This window comes from Schistocerca gregaria, chromosome 6 (assembly GCF_023897955.1).
Source record: "Schistocerca gregaria isolate iqSchGreg1 chromosome 6, iqSchGreg1.2, whole genome shotgun sequence".
NCBI lineage: Eukaryota > Metazoa > Arthropoda > Insecta > Orthoptera > Acrididae > Schistocerca > Schistocerca gregaria.
This window is the reverse complement of record NC_064925.1, coordinates 406,436,853-406,460,853: the sequence shown is the minus strand read 5'-3', so window position 1 is coordinate 406,460,853 and position 24,001 is coordinate 406,436,853. Positions and strand designations below refer to the sequence as shown.

The following is a 24,001-nucleotide window of genomic DNA, read 5'->3' as shown; positions in this document are numbered from 1 at the left end:
CCCTGTGCCGTGGCAGACAGAATAGGGACACGGTTCCGCCGCCGCCGCCGCCGCCGCCGCCGCCCTCGGCAGGCGACCTTGAGGGCGGCGCCAGAGCCAGAGCCAGGGCCAGGTGTGTCTGGGGGCGGGGCTGGCGCGGCCGCTAGGGGCGCCTCCACCGCGACGCCGCCGCCGCCGCCGCCGCCGGCCTGGCTGCCACTGTCTCCACGCCCGCCGCCGCGGACACACGCCCAGACGTCAGACGCCAGACGGCTGCTCGCGCTGCCGGCACGCCGCTACCAGCGACTCCACAGTGAGTACCCTCCGGCGCCCTGTCTGCCTAAACGCAACGCCAGCTCTAGGCCGCTTCGCGATCTCTAGTTTTTGGTAGGTGCCGCTGAGATTTGTTAAACCTTTCAGAGCATGCGTTGTGTGCGTCGTGAATGCTTCATCAGAAAGCATCCAGCAGTTAAAGTTACAGTGTAGGTCTTTCGAGTGTGTGTTAACCTATATCCAATTCTATAACCCGAGAGCCTGTGAGGGCAGGTTGTGTACAATTGTCACTTCCATTGCCGGCCGTGGTGGCCGAGTGGTTCTAGGCGCTACAGTCTGGATCCACGCGACCGCTACGGTCGCAGGTCCGAATCCTGCCTCGGGCATGGATGTTTGTGATGTCCTGAGTTTAGTTCGGTTTAAGTAGCTCTAAGTCCTAGGAGACTGATGACCTTGGAAGTTAAGTCCCATAGTGCTCAGAGCCATTTGAACCATTTTGTCACTTCCATATTTACCGAGTTGTTGGCCGACAACACCAATCAGCCTTTTATTTAGGCTACCAGCCTCGAAATCTTAATAGACATCATCAGACCTTGTAGTATGAACGACAAAAAAACATCGGTTAGAATAAGTATGTAACAGGGAACCAATATGTGCGCCTAGTTTCCGCAGAAGACTGCAGGAGAATTGTGTGCTCTTCACTAACTACAGCTTTCCACTGTTGTCACATGTGTGAAGATGAAGTGATGCAGTCTTCTACGGAAACCAGGTGCAGATATTTGTTCCGTGTTACATGTTTTTTCGACTCGAGGGTTTTCACTGGTTTCAGTACAGGGCATGAAGGTGACTACATTGAGGAGTCGGAACTGGTAGCCAACTGAACAGCTATAAAAATAACGACTGCTACAATACTATTTTTACAATTTGGCTACAAGGTTTATTTCAGTCAGTAAAATAATTTAGTGGATTTACAAGTTTCTGATTTTTTGACATCGTCAAGAGCTGATAAACACCGCTTGGTCGAATAGTACGTCAAAACATGTTCTCGAGTAGGAGCCGCAATGTAGTACAGGGTGCATCACGAGAAGTGGCCAGTGTTCAAGGTATGACAGGAACGATTATTCGAGACCATAAGTCTAATAAACATGGGCTCTAAAATGCATACCTGAAGAGCTATAAGCACTTCTCAACCTTCGATACCGTGAAACAAAACTCTTCTACTGCAAGCTCTTTGCTTTCGATATTTTAGGAGGAGGTACTGTAGGCGAAAACAAGAAAAATTGTCTAGTAGACATGGCGCGTAAAATGTATGAACATTTGTTCAGTAGAACCGGTGTGTTTCAAAGTAACGAAGATGAATAAGTGCACGTAGCTCCAAAGGTATGCACTGTAGACACAATGTCAACCGGACACTTTTTTCTTGTTTTGGTCCATACTATCAGATCTCAAATTATGGAAGGCAAAGAGCTTGCAGTACAAGACGTTTGTTTCATGGTGTCGATAATGCAGAAGTGCTCATAGCTCTTAAATTTTACAATATAGGTTCCATGATTACAGGACTATCTTGTTCGACTAACGGTTCCTGTCATATCCCTGAACACCGACCGTTCCTCCTGGGACGCTGTGCATTGGTTACCATCATATTTTGACGCAGTTAACGGTCTATAAATATTTGTGGCCTGTTTTTACTGACCATTAAGTTTGATCTGCTACAGCTACTAAATAATTCCTAGAGCAGTGACTGAAATAAACTTTACACTGTCGCCTCCTCCCTGCCGGTTCCAGACGTAAATGGTCCTCGCAGAGAACGATTATTGGTAGGCCTCCGTGTGACCTCGAATCACCGCAATTTTATACTAATGTTCTTTTCGCGAGTTACACTTTGGAGAAGCAAAATATTGCTTCACTCTTATAGAAACGTACGCTCTCGGAATTTAAATACCGTAGGTTACATATTCTTGAAGTATCAAGTTTGACCGAGCGAGGTGGCGCAGTGGTTAGACACTGGACTCGCATTCGGGCCATCCTAATTTAGGTTTTCCGTGATTTCCCTAAATCGGTCTAGGTAAATGCCGGGATGGTTCCATCGAAAGGGCACGGCCGACTTCCTTTCCCATCCTTCCATAATCCGATGAGACCGATGACCTCGCTGTCTGGCCTCCTTCCCTAAACAACCCAACCCTATCAAGTTTGCCGCGATCGCTAGTAATTCTTTTTATTACTGTAAGGTTTCGACATATTTACGCTGTCGTCATCGCATGTACATTAACATTAGATGTGCAAATACTGGGAGAATGGGAATTCTCCCCCGATCGCCAACATACTTGCTGAAAGTGGTCATCCGGAGTAGTGCAGAGCCGTGATCCATCGCTGACGACATTCATCAGCACTCAAAGCTTTCAGGTCACGGCAGAGCTCCAAATCCAGACGTGCGTGTGTTGTGGTGTTAACGGCAGCCTCCGCATGGGACGCTGGTGTCCTTGTCCGCATGCTGCGAGTCTCGTGGATGGCACAAAAGTTTGCGTGGTCTTTGTGCTCGGATAGGAAGCCCATACGTGAAAGGGTTACGTGTACAACACGAGGATCATCCCTTTTGATGATCAGCGGAACTTTGACGGTGACTATACCCGTTCTCAATGTTCTTAGGCATGCCAACATCGAACCAGTGTCACATCTGAGTGCCCCAGAAATCTGGATATTTCGCGACTGGACCAGACAGCCAAGTGGGGCCCACAGATAACCCCTTCCAAACTCTGTCAGGTGATGAAAACGCTGTCTCACCCATGTATACGGAATTCTGTCGTTCTTGACTGTGATCACAGAATATCTGACGCTGTTGACGTTCCTTTATAAACCTTAACAGCTGTGATAACACCAATAAACACAAACAACACTAATATTCTCTGTTGGATGTTCTATCTGTCACATAGAATTGTAACTCTAATCCATTACAAATCCCCCAATGGGGTGTAAGTGTGTGTACTTACATTGACATCCGACCGTGTCTTTTCGGTGTTTCAGTATTTTGGTCAACGTTTCTGCCCATGTTCAAGTTACCTTCATCAAGATGGTGCGTTTACAGCAGGGCCAGTAACAAGTTCAGGTCTTGTAAACCGATGCTTGAGTCAGGTCAGGTGCGACGTCTGGACGGAATCCTTGACGATCAGCTAAATGCGAACTACCGGATTCCGCAGCTTCTGGGCTAATTTTCAGCGGTGGTATTCGCTGAAACGATACGAATAAGGGACTTTCTAAAGTAAGATTCCTTGCGTAGCTGGGAAACCGCATATACCAAGAATGCCGATGGAATCTTTGGCTCGGGCTGAGCAGAAGCCCTCCCCAACGTCTTCTCTCTCTCTCTTTTCCTGCAGATTTTTCGCCATTTCTGGATGTTTTAGGCATCGTATCTTCCCTATGTTCCTTATGCAAGGGTCGCTGAGTAAGTCATGTATACATTAGTTGTACCAACGAACGTTATTTATTAGTATTACGAAAGGACTCCGTTATTCGTTTGTGATGTCGGCTTCGGCTTTTAGAGACTTTGCGCGAGTGAAGATTCTCGTCCAGGAGAGCCATTAAACCCTACGGTTTTGCATGTGATGTAATGAAACTTCAAATTATTCAATAACCATCAAGTAACGTCTGGCTCAGCAGTAAATGCATCGCTCTGATGAAAGGTCGTTTTCAAAAGCGGCCAAAACGTTGGACTAAATAATATGACTGTGCAGTCAAATTCCCGAAAACGTTTGGTGAATGTATACACTCTGCAGAACGAGATTACAAGAGCAGAATAGGTGGAGAAATAAAGAGAATGACTTCAGTAGTACGGGAGCACTATTAATTTAGGTTTTTATTTCCGTATTCTGTAACACATTCTAACGTTACTCTTTAAAAGTCGTTAATTTAAATAATACTTTTCCAAAGGAATTAACGATTTGGCAAAAAGCTTAAATTTCAAGTAGAGCTGAAGAATCCCCAATAAATGCAATACAAAACAGTGTAGCTTACTAATTGCATGATCTAACTTGAAGCTGTCTATATTTAATAAGAGGAAGCTGTGAGTATGATCCATTAACAACAGTGCATATTTCCTGAAATATGAAATTTTCTGTATCTGTAAAGCATGGAGACGAGCCGCATCTTTAAGACACCTTACAATTCCGGCTGGTCAAAGCAACTTGGGCCACACTTCCATCCAGAAACCAACGTGCATTTGCATCATTACAGTAATGACTTTTTCAGGATATTGGTCCCCTCTGAACTTACATACAACTTCTGATTAGCTGGGCTATGATCTAACATTGATCGCTTTGCTTTGGGTCAAGTACTGCAGCTGTAGGCCTTGGAGAAATTGTGTCATCTTGTAAACAAACTGCACATTCTAACAGAAGGTTGCCTCGGAGTCAGTCACAGTATGTTTAAGTACATTGATATTGAGCGTCGATGTTATCTAGCTTTAACCAATTGTAGCGCAGTTTGTTCCTTGGAGTGTTACCAGGGTCGTTTTGCGATAGTTCAATTTCCAGCCTAAATTATGCTCGAGTAGGCGCAATGTTTCTTCAGAGTTGAAAGACAATTTTTATTAGGTACCATCGAGAGTACTTAACCAAAAACTCGTGAACACTTTGTGGCTGTTGCTCAAAAATTGAGATGAATAAGGCTGCAAAAACCGTTGTCAGCAGCTAAAACTAGTTAGTTAGCTAATCGTGTATTCATCCAAAAATCGATTGCCCAATGATTTTAGTCGTAGTAGTACAAGATCTAATCGTAATTAAAAGTTTACAAAAAGCAGGCGCGTAATTACTAACAGGGCTCGTGTATTTCAAAACTATATTGCACGATATGTTCACCTCGCGTTACGACTGAATGCAGACATTTTACTCGCATAATGCACTACACACACATTTATCCGCTGAACAAAGGGCGTGATGATACTGCTTCTTCTACATCAAATTCTTTGTGCATTCGTATCTTTCTAGCTAAAAGAAACTGAAGAAACTGAGCGTTCCTGAGCTCTGTATGAGGCAAGAAAGTTACCGTTATGCGTTGCAGACACCGGGCATACAGTTTTCGAGTGAAGTACATTTTCCTCTGAATGTATATTGAGAAATTTTTGCTAACCCCAATTCTTTTTACCAGTCTATGTTTTGATTTATTTAAGTAATACTTTCGTGTAAAGTGAGTTTTTTAAGCGTAAAATGTAATGACGTTTTTTAATATGTGGATTTTTAGTTGTTTTTTCGATTCCCTGGGCACTTCTTGGTAAAGTTTGATTCTTTGGTCGAAAATACCGTTTAGACATTCTTTTTTAATTTTTCACTTTACTTGCAAGTAAAGTCTGGCTACTCTTCCATCATCATAAATGCATTTGTTGTTAGGATAAAAATTACGATTTTTTCTCTTAATTAACGTACCGGGTTGGCAGATGTACTCAGGCTGTGCCGTTAGAATCCCTTAGTGTCTGCATAAATTTTTCAAATGAACCTGATTGTTATTCTTGCTGCACTTTTCTGTCGTCTGAAGATTGTGGCCGTATTTTGTGCTTTAATACAGCAGGTACTGACTAACTGCACATTGAAATAACATGTAAGTACGAGACACTTATTTTTACACCCAGAACTCCAATGGTATAACGTGCTGCTGACCTTCCCTTTGCTAATAATCTTGTGGCGCTCTTATCAGTTCAACTGACTGTAAACATTCATCCCTGCAAATTTTGTGTTAGTCACGCAATCTGTGGAATTATCATCAGCGGATCGAAGGATTCTACCCAGCCATTGACCATTCTGGTTCGCAATAGCAGTTAGTAAAAGGAAAGCTGAAGTTTTAAATTACGCTTATAAGAAATTGTTCACGCAGGAGGCTCATACAAAGATACCATCGTTTGACAATCGCACAGTCTCCAGTATGTAGGACATAGAAACAGGCATCATTGAAAGAGTTGAAAACTAATAAGCTGTCAGGTCCGCATGGAGTCCTTTCCGGTTTTACAAAGAGTGCTGTACGGCTTGGCCCCTTACTGGATTTATCGCGAATCTCTCGCCCAGCGCTGGGATAAAGCGCAGATGACTCCTATATACAAGAACGCTAAAAAATCGGAGCCGCAGAATTCTGAAATATTGGTTTATGGTAAAGTTCTTGAATATATTGTGAGTACGAATATAATAAATTACCTTGAGACGGAAAAGCTTCTTCCCACAAATCAGCACAGTTTTAGAAAGCGTCGCTCTTGCGAAACTCAGCTTGCCGTCTTCTCACATGATATCCTGCAACGCTGTGGATGAAGGGCTACAGGCTATTTCCCAGATTTCCAAAAGGCGTTTGACACGGTGCCTCATTGCAGACTGTTAACGAAGGACTAGCATACGGAATAGTTTCGCAGATATGTGAGTGGCTCGAAGACTTAGAAGCCAGGGTGTCGTCTTCGATGGCGAGTGTTCATCAGAGACAAGGGCATTGTCAAGAGTGCCCCAGGGAAGTGTGATAGGACCGCTGTTGCTTTCTGTATACATAAGTGATCTGACGGGCAGCGCAGGTGAGTAGGAAAAACAGTCCCATAATATTCGAATACAGCGTTAGTAGTCTGCTACTTGAGACAGTCACGTCGGTTAAATATCTAGACGTCACGTTGGAAAGCGATAGGACATGGAACGAACTTGTAAGGACGGCGGTAGGGTGGGCTAATGGGCGGACACTATTCTTTTCGCATAACGACCACGATGGTAAGAAAATTTAGGGGCCCATATGGAGGCATGTAGACTTGTTTTTCTCTCGCTCTGTTTGGGAGTCGATTAGTATGACGTTGTACCCCCTCTGGCCTAGATGCATGCAGCGATTTGATTGGGAATAGTGTCATAAGGCCATTGTATCCTAGAAATGGTTCAAATGGCTCTGAGCACTATGAGACTTATCATCTCAGGTTGTCAGTCCCCTACAACTACTTAAACCTAACTAACCTAAGGACATCACACACATCCATGCCAGAGGCAGGATTAGAACCTGCGACAGTAGCAGTCGCGCGGTTCCGGACTGAAGCGCCTAGAACCGCTCGGCCACTGCGGCCGGCGACCTCTCCTCAGGTTGCCGCCATACTCGCCTACAATGATGATCCGAGGAAATGCAAAACAGCGATTCATAGCAGAACACAAAGCGACGGCATTCCTCAGCAATCCGTACTTCCTGCATACGAGCCACTCCAAACGCAGCCGCTTATGTTGTGGTGTTAACGCTGCTTTAGACTGGTATGTGGTATCTCTGTGTTCTTCACAGTGATCGTTCAACATCCGATGCTGTTCAAACCCCTTCTATGGTATACCTGACCTGGCAACGACACTACACACGAACCAGTGCACTCTGGTGCCATTTTATGTGTCACAGTGATCTGCAGGTCTAATCATTTCCATAACCGCTGTAGGTGTACGTCGTTACATTGACATCTGATCATGTGTTCTGGGTGTTTCACATACGGTATCTTATCAGGAACCGTGTTAATCCACCATATAACGTACCCAGACAGCTTGCTGACTTGTCATCATGCATGTCAGCTTCCCTTTAAAAATGGTATATAAGCTAACATTGGCCAATAGGTGATAATACAGAACAATTAAAGTTGAGGGAGGAAACGTTATTATACGGGGGTAATCCCAAAAGTAAAGTCTCCTATTTTTTTATAAGTAAATAGACCAGTTTATTTCTACAATGGTTTACATCAGTTAACAGCTTGAACATTTAGCTATTTTTCGACGTAATCAACATTTTTGTCGATGCATTTTTGTAGACGCTATGGCAGTTTCTGTATGCCCATGTCATATCAGCTTGCCGCCATACTGTTCAGAAAGTTATGAACCTCTTCTTTCACGACGTCGTCGGAGCTGAAACGCTGGGGCCGCAATTAACTCTGACAGGCACTGCGAGACTCCGAAAAAACTCAAACGGACAATTCAGAACCGGAGAAGAGGAATGTTGAGCAAGGGCGTACACATTCTCCATGACAACGCTCGCCCGCACATCGCTCGGCAAACCGTTGCTCTCCTGCAACAGTTTCAGTGAAACATAATCGCCCACCCACCATATAGTCCTGACTTTGCGCCCAGTGACTATCGCCTGTTCCCTAGGTTAAAACAATATTTGGCTGGAAAGCGATTCAGCTCCAACGAGGGGGGCGAGGTGAAAGAAGAGGTTCATAACTTTCTGAACAGCATGGCGGCGAGCTGATGTGACATGGGCATACAAAAACTGCCACATCATCTACAAAAATGCATCGGCAGAAATGGTGATTATGTCGAAAAATAGCTGAATGTTCAAGCTGTAAACTGATGTAATCATTGAAGAAATAAACAAGTCTATGTACTTATAAAAAATGGGAGACTTTACCTTTGGGATTACCCTCGTATCAGTAATCCGAAGAACAATGAAGAGTGTGGATCTACATGTCTAAGATTGCAACCAATTCAAAAAAGAACCAAACCAGGTAGTTGTTACAAATCTGAACTTCGTTATTTATGTTTTGGAGAGGAAACGCTAAATCATTTGGGACAAAGTATACTCAAATCTAATATCTTCACGATGTACTACAACATGTTCAAAATGCGTTCTTCTCTCCATAAACGATTTTTTTCATTCAGTTTTCATAATGTTATTGTTGTTGAAGGACTACAGTGCGCTATTCCGTATGTGAAACTGTTGCCGTTATTGTAATTTTGTCTTGCCAGACTCTCGGTGCCCCTTTAGCGACATCTTTTTTATGAAACAGATTTTATGGAGCTAACGAAACTGCTTTTGCGCAAAATCTTTTTCTGCACTGTTACGAAGAAGAGATTATTCCGCTTTCTCGAGTTGTATTATGCATCTTGGAATGAGGCTTAAGTACACTTTTATTTGCTGTTTCTATTCATTCTTCTACCTGATGAAATTCAGTGGAAGGCTGATAATTTCCAAATTATACTCACATGGTATACAGCGACATGCCTTGTGCATCCATTCATACCATTCACTGAGACACATGTGTGCCTTACAGTCGCAAGCTGTGAGAGTAGTGGCGTGAAACTGTTAGGAAGTTGGAATACGCTAGCTGCGACAAGAAGCACGCTTTTTCGAAATTGGGCAGAACACATTTTACAAGAATGTCGTAGACTCTAGCCATTTCAGACGTGCATAAATATCCGACGAATTTCTCTTGTTATGCAATACAACAAGACGATAATTTCCAGCCTGTTTTTGGAAGCTGAGCGATGGTATTATCAAATATCTCTCTCTCTCTCTCTCTCTTTTCCTTTAGTGAAAGGAATCAGTGTATTACTTCAGAGAAGAGCCCAAAACTCCATTAAGTAACTTACTTTCTAGAAAAAGATTATCGCACAAATCATCTCTTTCTATTATGGTTTAAAATATGTTTAGGTGCTCCTTTACGCTCTGTGGCATTGAATTTGATAAAAAGCATGACGTGTTTTTGGTAAACAAACCGCCTGTAAACACCAGAACACTGTCACCGCTGCATAAGTGTGATCTCTATAAAGGCTCAAATGAGAGCCTGAGTACTTGCTTTTAGAATAAAATGTTAGTGTCTTCCAGTTAGCTTCCATTAGTTATTTCTTTCAAACCCGCAAAACAACGTTGGAGACATGTGGGTGGGGCTTATCTTGCAACTTAATGATGCTTTCTTTCATTATACTAGTCGTCTGGACTTCATGGCTCCCTGCAGTTTTTACAAAGTGTCCACGTGCCGCTGAGCATTAATTGTGCGCTGTGTTCCAGAAAGTCAACGATCAACGGACCCTTGCAGTCAAAGGAGGTCGTCTTGACTTTCCCGGATCTGGCATGCCTTTGTTTCGACTACGCTGCTGAAGTTTCGTTGAGAAGCCCTTACACGAGCTCCATACAGCTTCGATTTCTCCCAATGCGATTTAGATATTTTTTGCAGCCCTGAAGAAATGTGTGGTCGTCGATTTGCTTCGGACGGAGACCTCCACGCCTGAGTACAATCATGGTTCCGCAGGAAACTGCAAATATTTTTCCGTGAAGGCATTGACTCACAGTGAGACAAATGTATTACAGTTACGGCGATTACCTTTGATTAATGTTCGGAATCGAAGGCATTTCTGATATTTAATGGACTGCGTATATCAGATTGGAAATGGACATCGGAAATCGTGAATTAATCTTTGCGGTCTCTTGTGGAGTGACATATTTCTTGGCGTCAGGTGCACTAATGTACAATATGACTCATCGTTTTTATTGCAATAGTGGAGCAGAAAATAAAATCTCTATATTCGAATATAAACGGAAATGTCCTGATTGATTTACCGACTCCTCGTCATTCCGCCCAGACCCCAGAGGATAGAATCTTGCGAGGATATTGATCTTATGCTGTTGGCATCGTTAAGGCACCGATTTTTTGAAATTTCACCCATGAGGGGTTGAAATAAGGAATTAATTTTTTTTTGAAAATATGTCGCTATTAAGGCAATTTTGAAGCTAGAACTACGGAAATTGGTATTTGTTTTCTCAATCAGAAATAAAATAAAATTAGTGTTTCAGCATTTTTGGAAAGGGTGTGAAACAGTATGCAAAAAATATTTTTTAAAATAAATCATTATTAAAGAAAGCAGAATCGCTTTTCGGTCGGACGTTAGGCTTTCATTAGCGTGAAAAATTTAGGTGTTGGAAGTTGCTAACTCAATCAAAGATTGGCTTTGTCAAAATTGAAACGGATCTTAATTGTCGGCACGTTTAACTGCAATTCCTTGTACAGGAATATCCGTTTGTGTGTTGTGTGTGTGTGTGTGTGTGTGTGTGTGTGTGTGTGTGTGTGTGTGTGAGAGAGAGAGAGAGAGAGAGAGAGAGAGGAGAGAGAGAGAGAGAGTGAGACGCTAGTAACTACAATTTCACTAATGCGATTTGTCTTTGTTAACCCGCTTTATGCAATTAAATGAAACTGATTATAACGCTTTAATCACGCAAAGACTGGCAGACACGTAAAGGACCACTAACGCTTTTATAATGTGTGTATTTACACATGAGTAATGGGTGTAACAACGTACCAATTCTATCAAAGAAAAAAATCTGTGCAGACCGTACAATTTACGCGAGTGAAGCTGTAGGCGTTGAGCTAGTCTGCTTATAGGTGAGATGTTGTGTTGTTTACTTCTTCCTCTCTCTTCCTACGTACCTAGATATATCACGTATTGTATGCCAAGTCCGTCCCCGGTAGCTGAGTGGTCAGCGCGACAGACTGTCAATCCTAAAGGCCCTGGTTCGATTCCCGGCTGGGTCGGAGATGCCCTTCACTCAGTGGCTGCTTGTTGTGTTGTCTTAATCATCATAATTTCATCCCCATCGATCGACTCGCAAGTCGTCGAAGTGGTGTCAAATCGAAAGACTTGCACCCGGCGAGCGGTCTACCCGACGGGAGGCCCTAGTCACGCGACATTTACATTGTATAACAGGATTTTCTACGTTGCTTTTTGATACCTTTCAAGCTGCGTTGCTACATATAAGCATTTCACGGTCAGCTTCGAAGACGTATCTCTTTGGTGACAGCTGCTTCCTTAGTATTTGGGCAGAATGTTTCCTGACAGGGCACCGGCTGTCGGTTTGGTGCAGGCAATTCGAAGTACCATTGTCAATAGCTACAGTGCCTGAAGATAACACATGTGTAATGAAGCGTCCATGCTTACCGTATTGATGTCAACTAGTTCGCAATATTTGAAGTTATTAGCCCATATCCTTACCGGAATCCTGGATAGATTCTCAATCAATGTCCTGATGTGCACTGTATTCTGTAGCGTTGACGTGCATACTTGAGTATAATTCACACGGTTTGAATCAGTGCTGTGTTTTCTTGGTCTGTTGGTGTCGATTTCATTGAAACTGAGTCGCTAGTTTTCTAAAAAACCTAGAAATCCCATAAAAGCGTTACTTCATATTTGTTACTTCATTTTATAATTTCGTCCCCGAACTGCAAACTGTCCATCGGAATGCACCAACATCTGTAGCCAGCTACTTCCTCTATTATTATTCTCATAATTCATAGTACTTGATTATAATTAGGATAAATGTATACAAACATCGGAAAAAGTGTTGAATCACCCGGGTATTTTGCGCAGGTGGGTTACTATCGTGATTGTTCCAGTACTGATCGAAAGATCTCCCCTCACGTTGTTTGTAAACATACACAGAGTTCAAATGGTTCAAATGGCTCTGAGCACTATGGGACTTAACATCTGTGGTCATCAGTCCCCTAGAACTTAGAACTACTTAAACCTAACTAACCTAAGGACATCACACACATCCATGCCCGAGGCATGATTCGAACCTGCGACCGTATCGGTTACGCGGTTCCAGACTGAAGCGCCTAGAACCGCTCGGCCACCCCGGCCGGCGGAGTCCAAGAGATGAATACAGTAAGCAGATTTAGAAGGATGTCGGCTGCATTACCTACTGGGATATGAAGCAGCTTGCACAGGATAGAGCAGCATGGAGAGCTGCATCAAACCAGTCTCAGGACTGAAGACCACAACAACAACAACAACATTTGTTTAGGCACTAAATCATCCATTTGAATCTGGCCGCAAAGTGGAATGAACAGTTACGGCTAGTGAAGTTAAACTGACGGTCCAATGCGATTATAATGACGACAAAAATGCAGTCGTGGCTTCATTAAATGTAAAGTTGGTTAATTCTTACAAGGTTTTGGTATATCTCTCCGGAATGTCTCAGTAATTTGTTCAAAAATGCGAATGGTTCACGACTACATCGAAATGAATGTGCCCACTTAACTTGGTTATCTCGCCAGAAATATAGCAGTATCGCAGAGAGAGCCAAAACGAAAGAGATTCTGTTTTGGTCTGGTGCAGAGTAATCTTGAGGCGAATATCTGAAGAAAGCCAGGAGATAAAAAAATTAAATCATGTATTCTCGTGATAGCGGCAAGTTGTTACTTCCTGAGAATAGGTGACCCAAAAGGCGGAGTAGGGAGGGAGGAATGGTTTTTGTGTCGCTGTCGCGCCATCCGGCGAGGCGCTCCAATTGGTCGTGGTGCGGTGCGCAGCGCGGGCGAGCGCGCCGATAAATCAGCAGTCCGGAAGGCGAAGGGGAAGAACCTGCCCCGCTGTTCTGCCCGCCAGACTGTCTGCCCCAGCGAGCAGCTCGAGGTACCGTGCTCGCTGTATGCGGGAATTGTCTTCTGGACAGCGGAGCTAAGTATAAAAATCTTAGCGGTTTACACTTCACGCTTGCTCGGGATCTAGATCACAGAATGCTTCAATAGCTCTGCTTTGAGACTATACACAACCTATCGATGGGTGTAAAGGAAGCCAAGGGGAAATTTGAGGAGGGAATTAAAGTTCCTTATCGTGTTATTTGTCAAATCACTTCATAATTTACTTATGGAGTTCTACTGAGTGATCAAAAAGTCAGTATAAATTTGAAAACTTAATAAACCACTGAATAATGTAGATAGAGAGGTAAAAATTGACACACATGTTTGGAATTACATGAGGTTTTATTAGAACCAAAAAAAGTTCAGAAAATATCTGACAGATGGCGCTGGACAGCAAAACGTCAGTGACTGTGCATAACAATCGTGTATAAAAGGAGCTGTAATGAGAGAGAGAATCCCCCCCCCAAATTCTATAAGTCCCTCCAGATCCTTGAGCGTCATGCACTCCACCTCGCCTTCCATATACGCCTCTTGTCCCCCATGTGGATCCTCTATGATCTTATTTCTTTCCTCCATCTGCTCCTATTCCTCGAACATTCCCGCCTCCTCTACACCTCCCGCCACATTGATCCCCCTCACCCCATGGTTGCTCCTCTCCTCTCCCATCCCCACCCCCTGCCATGTCTTCACTGTTGTGTCCCGCCTGCCCTCCATCTCTACACCCTTCACTTCCTTTCCCAAGGTGGCTTCCAAAATTCTCCCTCCCGGATGATGCTCTCTCTCTCCATTTATCTCTCCTATCAACTCTGATCCTCACTCCCCCTCCTTTCCTCTGTCCTTTACTCGGGCTCCCTCTGCCCCCTTCCATCCTCTTTTTTCCCCACTTCCCCTCTCTCTGTCCCCTTCTCTCCCCTGAGTCCTTTTGCATTTCCTTCCTCTCATTCCCTCTCGCATCTGCCCTGCCCCTCTCCCCCCTTATGAGTCCTCTCCCTCCTTGGTTTCCCCCCCTTTCGTTTCTTCCTCTCCTCCTTCCTTGTTTACCCCCTCCTCCAGATTCCCCCCCCCCCCATCTGCCTTTGTCTCAGGAGTGTCATCTTTGTGCCGCCATTTTCGTGCAGTGTTTTACTGTGAGTGTTCCGTGTTGTGTATTTTGGGAAGTGTTGCAAACAGACATCATACTGTTGCTGGGTGTGATTTTTTATCTCTTGTGAACAGAAACCAGACTGTCGCCATGTTTTTTAATTGTGTGGCTACTACGTTACTTGTCTGATTCCTGTGAATTTTATTAACATTGATAACCCCTTTGCTTTCTGTTTTGACATTACGCATTTTTCCGCCATTTTACACTTTAAGTCACCGTTTTATCGCCTGTTTTTCTTGTTTCTTTTTTTCTTCCGTTTTTAAAAAAGTCTGTAGGCTGTAGAGCAGCGTACTAAGCTGCTGCCAGCCCGCCCCCTTCGGGGGGAATTGAAAATAAATAAAGGAAAAAAGAGAGAGACAGAGAGAGAATCAGATGCGCCAGCAGTCGCAGCATGTTGACGTTACCTGAAAAGGCGCTTTTAGTGAAACTGTATTATCAGAATGGGGAATGTGCTAGCTCAGCGTTACGATCCTATCGCCATAGGAAGGGGATTCGAATGGGTAAAGGTCCGTTGACAAATGCAGCTGTGGCGAGAATGATTTCGAAGTTCGAAGCCACGGGTTGTTTAGACGATAGACCCTGTAGTGGCTGACCGAACACAAGGCGTAATGCTGCTGAAACAGTTCAGGAAGAACTGTAGCGGGTTCGTCTATGCACGGGGAGGTCAGCGCTCGTGTAGTCGCACGTCGCACCGACATTCCATACACTACTGTTTGGTTGGCACTGAGGCGTACCCTCCGATGCTATCTGTACAAAATCCATCGGCATCATGAACTAATACCTGGCGATTTAATGAAGCGTAGGGCATTTGCGGTGTGGGCGTTTCAAAAGATGACGATTGGTTGAGTAACGTGTTGTGGACCGACGAAGCTCATTTCACGCTCCGAAGGTCTGTCAATGCCCACAACTGCAGAATTTGGGCTACCGAAACTCCTAGAACTGTCGTGGAAACTCCATTGCACGACGAGAAAGTCACGCTTTGGGTTGGGTTTACCACATATACCGTTAACGGGCCTTTTTTCTTCAAGGAAATGCGTGATTCTGGTTTTGTAACTGCTACCGTGACGGGTGAGAAGTACGCCGATATGTTACAGAATCGCATCATCCCCAGCCTGGCTGATAAACACCTGCTGGAACGTATGATGTTTATGCAGGATGGCGCTCCACCCCATATTGCTAGACGCGTGAAAGATCTCTTGCGCGCGTCGTTTGGTGATGATCGTGTACTCAGCCGCCACTTTCGTCTTGCTTGCCCTCCCAGGTCCCCAGACCTCAGTACGTGCGATTATTGGCTTTGGGGTTATCTGAAGTCGCAAGTCTATCGTGATGGACCGACATCTCTAGGAACAGTGAAAGACAACATCTGACGCCAGTGCCTCACCGTAACTCCTGAGATGCTTTACAGCTATTGTTTAGGATTGCTGGTGGACATATTGAGCATTTCCTGTAAAGAACATCATCTTCGCTTTGTCTTACTTTGTTATGCTAATTATTGCTATTCTGATCAGATAAAGCGCCATCTGTAGGACATTTTTTGAACTTTTGTACTTTTTTTGGTTCTAATAAAACCCCATGTCCTTCCAAGCATGTGCGTCAATTTGTACCTCTCTATCTACATTATTCCGTGATTTATTCAGTTTTAAAATTTATACTGACTTTTTGATCACTCTGTATATTAACATATAATCTTCCCACATTTCAGTATTATCACTTGTGGAATTCTTTTATTACCTTCATTTAAACTGCCAATATTCTTTCCGTATTTATTTTGTTAAATTTTGTTTTTCTATACCATAAATTTAATCAAGTTAGTGTGCACGCTGTTGAGTCCCCTGGTAGATTTTGTTTGTTTTCTTAACGGTACCATCACACAATACACATTAGTTTTCATGACGGTACGTGTTTGTACGACATGCGACGAGCTACTCACTGTAACAATATTTGAATGGTATGTTCTCTGTCACTATCTTCTCTTTTTACACAGTACACATTGCATGTAGGTTGAACTTCTTTTACGTACAGTATTTTCTTGAATAATATAGAGGCGATGATTATTACTTGAGCAATCAAAACCGATTATAATATTATAAAGATGCGAGCAAGACAAAATTTATATAGCCGGCCACGTGGACGGTCGCAGGTTCGAATCCTGCCTCGGGCATGGATGTGTGCGATGTCCTTAGGTTAGGTAGGTGTAAGTAGTTCTAAGTTCTAGGGGACTGATGACCCATAGCGCTCAGAGCCATTTGCACCATTTTTGAGCCAAATTTTATGTAGAAGAAACAACTACTTTGAATTTTTCTGATGGGACGTATAGTGAGTCATGGTTGGTTGGCTGGTTGATTTGCGGGAGGGCGTCAGACAGCGAGGTCATCGGTCCCAGCGTATTAGGGATGGATGGGGAAGGACGTGGCGGTGCCCTTTCAAAGGAACCGTCTCGGCATTTGCCTGAAGCGATTTAGAAAACTGGCGAAAAACTAAATGAGGACGACCGAACGTGGGTTTGAACCGTCGTCCTCCCGAATACTGAGGCATGAAGGAATCGCCAGTCTGATAGTGGAATTAAGTATGGTGGTAAAAACTGTAGATCGCGACAATGGGATGAGTACAGAAACAGGTTCCAAATGATGTAGATTGCAGTATTTACTTTTTAGATTAAGAGGCTTGTACATGGTAGAGTAGCATGGAGAGCTGCATCAAACCAGTATTCGGGCTCAGGATAACAACAGCAATAATAAGAGAATCTTGTTATTATGGGTGGCCTTGGGAAACTCGTTAATTGCCTAGGATACAGCACGTATAGCTGTAAGTTAGCTCAATTATTACATTGAAAAAATATCAGGAAAGTGGTGTTAATAATGAAAAAATTGATCTCAAACACGCTGTTTAACTTGTTCAACCAATGAGTGTTAAAAAACACAAAGCGAATAAGAATTGCTAAAAAAAGTTTTCCACCACTATCTTGACTGCACAGTTTGAGTTTTTTTCGAAAACCTTTTGTTTTCTTTATAGCTGTCCGTCTTGAAAACCGTATATATTGCCACTTGCTGTGTATATCGCCACTTCCACGATTATACCTTATTTCTCCATTTTGTCATTTTCAAATGGAAGTGTATAGGTCCTACGGACCGCTAATCTAAAATGGGCACATTTATATCTACGTGGATGGCTAGAGTCGACGTTTATAATTGTATCTGAACGCTATAAATAAATGTTTGCCACCTTTCTTGACCAATACTAGATCGAGAATATTGATGTTACTCTGTCTTTCGAGCTTTATTGTAAATTTAATTTTTGGGTGCATTTCACTCATCTTTTCGCCTAGACATCCTTATCACCTTTAAAGAGCAGTATGAGGTTGTCAACATTTCTTCTATAGTAGATAAGTCTGTGAATTATGGATTTCACTCAGAAAGGTTGTTCTGTAGTTCGTTAATAAACATATCGGCCGAAGTTCTTGCTAAACTTTTTCCCATAACGTACCCATATTTGTTTTAGCTGACAAGTTCAGTAGCATTTAACGTCACCTAACGACCACACACAATTATTTAAGGCATACTGCCTCGTTAAAGAGCATTAGTAACGGACAAGGGTACATGTGAACTGACGAATTACTGTTATCTAAATTTTAAATGAGGTATGTCTTCGTCATATTCTATACAATGTATACTTTGTATCCCGTCTGGAAAGTGGCGAGTGCGTCTGTTCCTGAAATCTTAAAGGTTGGCCGAATGAAGGAAGCGAGTAGGAGCAGGGGAGATAAAAACACGTCGGTACTGCAACTAAGTAAAAGGGGTTTACTAGTGTATAAACATAGGCAAACAGCTTACATAACTTTAGGTGATGAGCACGTTGGTGTGCAGCCAAAGTCTAGATAAGAAAGTCTCAATAGCAAGTTAAGCCAAAGCGATGGTTCTCGGCCGTCTGCTCTTCATGAAGTGGGCGAAAGTGGAGCGGCGCTCGTAGAGCTGCACATCGTCGGCTAGAGGGCGCTGTGGTCGGCGAAGATCTTCCGCTCTCGTACTGCCAACCTACGCTGTGACATCGAAACTATCCATACCACAGTAATATTGTATTTTTGATGTAAATATTACTCCTTATTTTTTCTGTTTATCTAACAAATTGTGATACTGGCTGTGGCCGAAACGCGTTCAGGAAGATATTAAAAAAATATCAAAATATAAATAGCGGTCAAGATGGACAATTTTACTCTTTTTCATTGCTCTTTAGTTCACACGAAATCCAATGAGCAATGGGAGAAAAAATGAACCCGCACTCTCAAAAAAGTGTGCCTTCACGGTCAGTGCGATTCAGATTGACGTGCTTTGTCTCCGACAATGAATAGCACAATACGAAAAATATTAGAGATTAGCGCGCGGTCGATAACGTTGTCATTAGAGACAGAGCAGAAGTTCGATCTGCTTTACTGACAGCGAACGATATCGGACGTGCCCTTTCTAACGAACCATCCCGCTATTTGCCAGGAGCGATTTAGGGAAACAACAGAAAACCTAAATCAGGATGGACAAACGCGGATTTGAACCGTCGTCCTCGCAAACGAGAGTCGGTTATGGTAACCACTATGCCACTTCGCTTGCTGAAATATTACGAGTTCCATACAGGAAAGATTAAGGAAAGGCAAACCTACGTTCCTAGCTTTTGTAGACTTAGAAAAAGCTTTTGACAATGTTGACTGGAATACTCTCTTTCAAATTCTAAAGGTGGCAGGGGTAAAATACAGGGAGCGAAAAGCTATTTACAATTTGTACAGAAACCAGATGGCAGTTATAAGAGTCGAGGGACATGAAAGGGAAGCAGTGGTTGGGAAGGGAGTGAGACAGGGTTGTAGCCTCTCCCCGATGTTATTCAATCTGTATATTGAGCAAGCGGTAAAGAAAACAAAAGAAAAATTCGGAGTAGGTATTAAAATCCATGGAGAAGAAATAAAAGCTTTGAAGTTCGCCGATGACATTGTAAATCTGTCAGAGACGGCAAAGGACTTGGAAGAGCAGTAAAATGGAGTGGACACTGTCTTGAAAGGAGGATATAACATGAATGTCAACAAAAGCAAAACGAGGATAATGGAATGTAGTCGAATTATGTACGGTGATGCTGAGGTAATTACATTAGGATATAAGACACTTAAAGTAGTAAAGGAGTTTTGCTATTTGGGGAGCAAAATAACTGATGATGGTCGAAGTAGAGAGGATATAAAATGTAGACTGGCAATGGCAAGGAAAGCGTTTCTGAAGAAGAGAAATTTGTTAACATCGAGTATAGATTTAAGTGTCAGGAAGTCATTTCTGAAAGTATTTGTATGGAGTGTAGCCATGTATGGAAGTGAAACGTGGACGATAAATAGTTTGGACAAGAAGAGAATAGAAGCTTTCGAAATGTGATGCTACAGAAGAATGCTGAAGATTAGATGGGTAGATCTCATAACTAATGAGGAAGTGTTGAATAGGGTTGGGGAGAAGAGAAGTTTGTGGCACAACTTGACCAGAAGAAGGGATCGGTTTGTAGGACATGTTCTGAGGCATCAAGGGATCACCAATTTAGTATTGGAGGGCAGTGTGGAGGCCAAAAATCGTAGAGGGAGACCAAGAGATGAATACACTAAGCAGATTCAGAAGGATGTAGGTTGCAGTAGGTACTGGGAGATGAAGAAGCTTGCACAGGATAGAGTAGCATGGAGAGCTGCATCAAACCAGTCTCTGGACAGAAGACCACAACAACAACAACAACAGTGTTTGGTGTGCCAACATTCTACGAAGAGTCATTCCAAGCTATGACCACATTATCACTTTACGGTAAGAAATATTGTCAACTCGAGACGTTTGCCGCCGAATTGGCGAGGGCCATGTCGAAGTAATTCGTAAATTCGATTGCTATCATGAGACACGAAATTGAAAATTTCGAGTGTTTTGTTGGTAATCAAGAGATATGTTCGTAACTTGTTTACTGTGACAATTTCCTTAAAGTCTGAAAGTGGAATTAAGGAACCATGGGTGATGTGGGAAGTTGTGTTGGATATATGAGCGGCAAATTCCCGTACAGTTAGTATCCTCGTTACGTAAAGTTAACCGGAAAAAAATATCGATATTTGTGACAGTCAAGAAGGAATATTACAGTTGCTGTGAGTTGTACACTTTTCGTATGCTGGCCATTAACTTCGCTGCACGTTACGTTCTTGTGGAAGGATACTGACTCGAAGCATATAGTTTCTTATAAATCATTCGGGTTATTAAGAACCGTAGGCTATCCTGCTTTAGATTGCTTGCAGTTTTTCCGTCAATTTGCGTTCTTAAGGAACAATAGGGTACGTATCAGTATTCTGCCAGCTGCTAGTTCGTTTGCATGCAGCATAGTATCTGAGGTAACAAGTAACTCAGCTGTTAAGATGGTGGTTTCTATGAGCAGCAAGAAGGTTAAGTTATCGGAGTATGCAGTTCCCACAGAGTTATTTGGTATTTTAGAGCTTTCTGTAAACACTTTTTCCAAGCAAATCCAAAAGCAGTCTATTTTAGGCTGGGTTCTGACTGTTCAGTCCCTCCATGACACCGCTGCTTTGCTAACTTGATTATCTCTGGTGCTGATATTCGTGACAAATCGGTTCTTGTTATATCGACGATTTATTTTCATTTACAAGTTATTACTCGACAAAGCAACGTTTTGACGCGCCCGTAACAGGATCTATCTTGGTCACGTGACTGCGTGCAATGTTGTAAATCGGAGTAGACGTGTGCCACCATAATAACTGTAAATAAGAAGTGAATAAAAATGCTGGTAAGTCGCATAAATAACACAGATCCAGATGATATTGAATCCTTTATTCTACTTACGACGAGTTCCACGCTTAGCCCATAATTAGATGACCTGGTGACAAATAATAAAGACAAGTGCAAATAATGATATCACAAAATGCAGCGCAACCAAATAAATGAGATTATATGAACCTCAGATGAAATTAGTTGTATACAATTTCGAAGAATACAAGTACACACCATTTAAGTTCATTCCAAGCATTGACAAGGACGTTGAATAATGTCCGTACAAATGTCAAGCAAAACATGTGTACAGAGAGTAGACCTAACCAGTATCTGAATGCAGTTACAATGTCAAGGCACCGCTAACGGATCCATAACGTAAACTCTTATCGCTAGAGAGCAGATAGAGTACTGGATATTCTAGAAGAAATGAAATAAGTGTGAGTAATGAGGTAGGGCCAGAACTTGAAATGTATGGGCAGATCTCGAGCAATTGTAGGTGGTTCTTTGATTTCTTCAAAGCTTCACTTGAGAATAGGAAAAAAAACAATGAGTCGCCATCCGGCTACTTTCGTTTAACTTTCGCTACGTTTTGTGGACTTTTTAATGACGACGTGTAATTTTATCAGTGAACTGCAGACGTAAAGATGGCATGTAACAGTGCTTTTGTTCTACGAAATCTGTAGTACTGCATTGTATTTTACTTGATTTTCTTTCACAACTCTGCTGGTAAGAATGAAATAATGTTAATTGAGCTTGCCTTATTTGGAATTCAAGATTTAAAAAAAATTTGCATCTCATATTATTTCCCTTACTGAAATTATCACCAAATCAGAAAATGTGATTCTATATCTGTTATTGTAAATGGAACACCTTGTACTACTATACTATATTTTACAACTGACCTTCCTGCACATTAATGCTGACTGAACTTTTATTATTTCATTTCAATATTTCTGTTTTACACGTCATCAGAAGTACTGCCCTAAATGGTGGCACACGTGAGGCGATACAGACCCTACGACTTATCTTAGATTAAGGTAAGACAAACCTACGTTTCTAGCATTTGTAGACTTGGAGAAAGCTTTTGACAATGTTGTCTGGAATATTCTCTTTCAAATTATGAAGGTCAAATACAGAGAACGAAGGACTATTTACAATTTGTACAGAAACCAGATGGCAGTTATAAGAGTCGAGGGCATGAAAGTGGAAGCAGTGGTTGGGAAGGGAGTGAGACAGGGTTGCAGCCTATCCCCAATGTTATTCAATTTGTATATTCAGCAAGCAGTGAAGGAAACAAAATAATATTTTGGAGTGGGAATTAAAATCCATGGAGAAGAAATAACCGATGACTTTGTAATTCTGGCAGAGACATCAAAGGGCCAGGAAGAGCTCAATTGGCTCTAAGTACTATGAGACTTAACATCTGAGGTCATCAGTCCCCCTAGACTTAGAACTATTTAAACCTAACTAACCTAAGGACATCACACACATCCACGCCCGTAGCAGGATTCGAACATGCGACCGTATCAGCAGCGCGGTTCCGGACTGAAGCACCTACAACCGCTCGGCCGCAGCGGCCGGCTCGCTCGAAATGTGTCATGAGCACAATGGAGGACCCAATACTGTCTGTATCAGTTTTACTTATGCCATTTACCAGCATTTTTAAATTCATTTTCATAATTATGTACAATGTATTGTGTGTTGTCACGAGACGACTTGTCGGCAGTTCGTGGTCTCGCGGTCGCGTTGTCGCTTCACGAGCACTGGGTCCCGGGTTCGATTCCCGGTGGGGTCAGGTATTTTCACCTGGCTCGAGATGACTGGGTGATTGTGTTGTCCTCATCATTTCATCATCATTCATGAAAGTGGCGAGTTTGGACTGAGCAAAGGTTGGGAATCTGTCCGGGCGCTGCTAACCGCGCCGTCTGGTGTGACCGTGCGGTTCTAGGCGATGCAGTCTGGAACCGCGTGACCGCTACGATCGCAGGTTCGAATCCTGCCTCGGGCATGGATGTGTGTCATGTCCTTAGGTTAGTTAGGTTTAAGTAGTTCTAAGTTCTAGGGGACTGATGACCACAGATGTTAAGTCCCATAGTGATCAGAGCCATTTTTTTGCTAAGCGCGCAGTTGAGCGCCCCACAAACCAAACATCATCATCATCACGAGATGACTTGTAGTAAGTTACGCGTTATTGTGGGAAGCAAAGAAATTTTTATTGAATTCGGCACTACCCTACAAAGTGACAGAGAGACTCTATATACAACGGTTGAGACGATTTTCCAGTCGTCCAATTCCACGACGAAAAATATACAAACTCTGATGATACAGCCGTACAAGGAACGCCGTGTGAACGCCTTCATCGTCGGAAAATCTCTTTGCCTTTACCGCAAACAAGAAAAGCAGATGGTGCAATATCTTCCTTCCTTACTGATCAGAATCACCTATGTGTGTGCGGCCTTGTTCAAATGTTTGACATCATTTTACTACGACTGTACGCGACATTGCGTTTGGTCCGTATACAGCCAGAATTTCGTGGTGGATCTGTTTGCAATTTAGACGTTTTGCCCAGAATGACCGTACTATCCAGAGAACTTCAAGTACGTTTCGAGCTGCCGCGTCATACTACTCCCACACTGCGATGCTCAGTTTATCTGTACCTCAGAAACCCGAAACAGATAC

The 24,001-nt window shown here is 42.9% G+C and overlaps 1 protein-coding gene across 1 annotated transcript in view; it reads left to right on the top strand.

The window, feature by feature from the left end:
* Window positions 1-203: 203 nt before the first annotated feature.
* LOC126278221 (gremlin-1-like) overlaps window positions 204-24,001 on the top strand; it is an 80,811-nt gene continuing 57,013 nt past the window's right edge. The window contains exon 1 of the mRNA XM_049978199.1: window positions 204-292. The gene's annotated coding sequence lies outside the window, so the exon portion shown is untranslated. The remainder of the gene's footprint in view (window positions 293-24,001) is intronic.